The sequence below is a fragment of the Diabrotica undecimpunctata genome, unplaced genomic scaffold, assembly GCF_040954645.1.
Source record: "Diabrotica undecimpunctata isolate CICGRU unplaced genomic scaffold, icDiaUnde3 ctg00000573.1, whole genome shotgun sequence".
Taxonomy (NCBI): domain Eukaryota; kingdom Metazoa; phylum Arthropoda; class Insecta; order Coleoptera; family Chrysomelidae; genus Diabrotica; species Diabrotica undecimpunctata.
Window position 1 is genome coordinate 482,501 of NW_027311888.1, and position 2,500 is coordinate 485,000.

Below are 2,500 nucleotides of genomic sequence, written 5' to 3' on the forward strand. Positions count from 1 at the left end.
TCGAGAGGTGTAGAGTGTATGTGTGTGTGAGTGTGCGTGTGTGTGCGTGTGTGAGTGTGTGTGTGTATTTGTGTGTGTGAGTGTGTGTGTGTCCAGTCGGCTCGCAGAGATAAGAACACGGCCGTGGCAAGAAGGCCCTGCCTGTCGTAAGAGGCGACTAATGGATAGGAGTCGAGAGGTGAAGAGTGTATGTGTGTGTGAGTGTGCGTGTGTGCGTGTGTGTACGTGTGTGAGTGTGTGTGTGTATTTGTGTGTGTGAGTGTGTGTGTCCAGTCGGCTCGCAGAAATAAGAACACGGCTGTGGCAAGAAGGCCCTGCCTGTCGTAAGAGGCGACTAATGGGTAGGAGTCGAGTGGTGAAGAGTGTATATGTGTGTGCGTATGTGCGTGTGAGTGCGTGTGAGAGTGTGTGTGTATGTGTGTGTGTGTCCGTTCGGCTTACAGAGATAAGAGCACGACCGAGGCAAGAAGACCCTGCCTATCGTAAGAGGCGACTAATAGGTAGGTTTCGAGAGGTGAAGAATGTATGTGTGTGTGCGTGTCTGCGTGTTTGTGTGTGTGTGAGTGTATGTGTGTGTGCGTGTGTGCGTGCGTGTATGAGTATGTGTGTGTGTATGTGTGTGTGTGTGTATGTGTGTGTATGTGTGTGTGTATCCCTTCGGCTCGCAGAGATAAGAATACGTCCGTGGCAGGAAGGCCATGCTTGCTGTAAGGAGCGACGAATGGGTAGTAGTCGATAGGTGAAGCGTGTGTGTGTGTGTGTGTATGTGTGCAAGTGTGTGTGTGTGTGTCCGTTCGGCTCGCTAAGATAGGTATACGTCCGTGGCAAGAAGGCCCTGCCTGTCTTAAGAGGCGACTAATGGATAGGAGTCGAGAGGTGGAGAGTGCGTGCGTGAGCGTGTGCGTGTGTGTGCGTGTGTAAGTGTGTGTGTATGTGTGTGTGTATGTGTGTGTGTCTGTTTGGCTTGCAGAGATAAGAATACGGCCAAGGCAAGAAGGCCCTGCCTCTTGTAATGGGCGACTAATAAGTAGGAGTCGAGAGGTGAAGAGTGTATGTGTGTGTGCGTGTGTGTGTTTGTGTGTGTGAGTGTATGTGTGTGTGCGTGTGTGCGTACGTGTGTGCGTGTGTGAGTATGTGTGTGTGTTAGTTCGGCTTGCAGAAATAAGAACACGACCGAGGCAAGAAGGCCCTGCCTAACGTAAGAGGCAGCTAATAGGTAGGAGTCGAGAGGTGAAGAGTGTATGTGTGTGTGCGTGTGTGCGTGTGTGTGTGCGTGTGTGAGTATGTGTGTGTGTCCGTTCGGCTTGCAGAGATAAGAACACGGCTGAGGCAAGAAGGCCCTGCCTGTCGTGAGAGGCGACTAATAGGTAGGATTAGAGAAGTGAAGAATGTATGTGTGTGTGCGTGTGTGCGTGTTTGTGTGTGTGTGAGTGTATGTGTGTGTGCGTGTGTGCGTGCGTGTGTGCGTGTGTGTGTGTGTGAGTGTGTGTGTGTATGTGTGTGTGTGTGTCCCTTCGCTCGCAGAGATAAGAAAAAAGCGGTGGCAAGAAGGCCATGCCTGTCGTAAGAGGCGACTAATGGATAGGAGTCGAGAGGTGGAGAGTGTGTGCGTGTGCGTGTGCGTGTGCGTGTGTGTGTGTGTGCGTGTGTTTGTGTGTGACCGTTTGGCTTGCAGAGATAAGAACACGGCTGTGGCAAGAAGTCCCTGCCTGTCGTATGAGGAGAATAATGGGTAGGAGTCGAGAGGTGAATAGTGTATGTGTGTGTGTGCGTGTGTGCGTGCGTGTGTGAGTGTGTGTGTGTATGTGTGTGTGTCAGTGTGTGTGTGTGTCCGGTCGGCTCGCAGAGATGAGAACACGGCCGTGGCAAGAAGGCACTGCCTGTCGTTAAGAGGCGACTAATGGGTAGGAGTCAAGAGGTGAAGAGTGTATGTGTGTGTGTGTGTGTGTGTGCGTGTGTGCGTGTGTGTGCGTGTGTGTGTGTATGTGTGTGTGTCTGTTTGGCTTGCAGAGATAAGAATACGGCCGAGGCAAGAAGGCCCTTCCTCTTGTAAGGGGCGACTAATAAGTAGGAGTCGAGAGGTGAAGAGTGTATGTGTGTATGCGTGTGTGCGTGTGTGTGCGTGTGTGAGTATGTGTGTGTGTTAGTTCGGCTTGCAGAGATAAGAGCACGACCGAGGCAAGAAGGCCCTGCCTATCGTAAGAGGCGACTAATAGGTAGGTGTCGAGAGGTGAAGAGTGTATGTGTGTGTGTGTGCGTGTGTGCGTGTGTGTGTGCGTGTGTAAGTGTATGTGTGTGCGTGTGTGCGTGCGTGTGTGCGTGTGTGTGTGTGCGTGTGTGCGTGCGTGTTTGCGCGTGTGTGTGAGTACGTGTGTGTGTATGTGTGTGTGTGTGTGTATCCCTTCGGCTCGCAGAGATAAGATTACGTCTGTGGCAAGAAGGCCATGCTTGCTGTAAGGAGCGACTAATTGGTAGGAGTCGAGAGGTGAAGCGTGTGTGT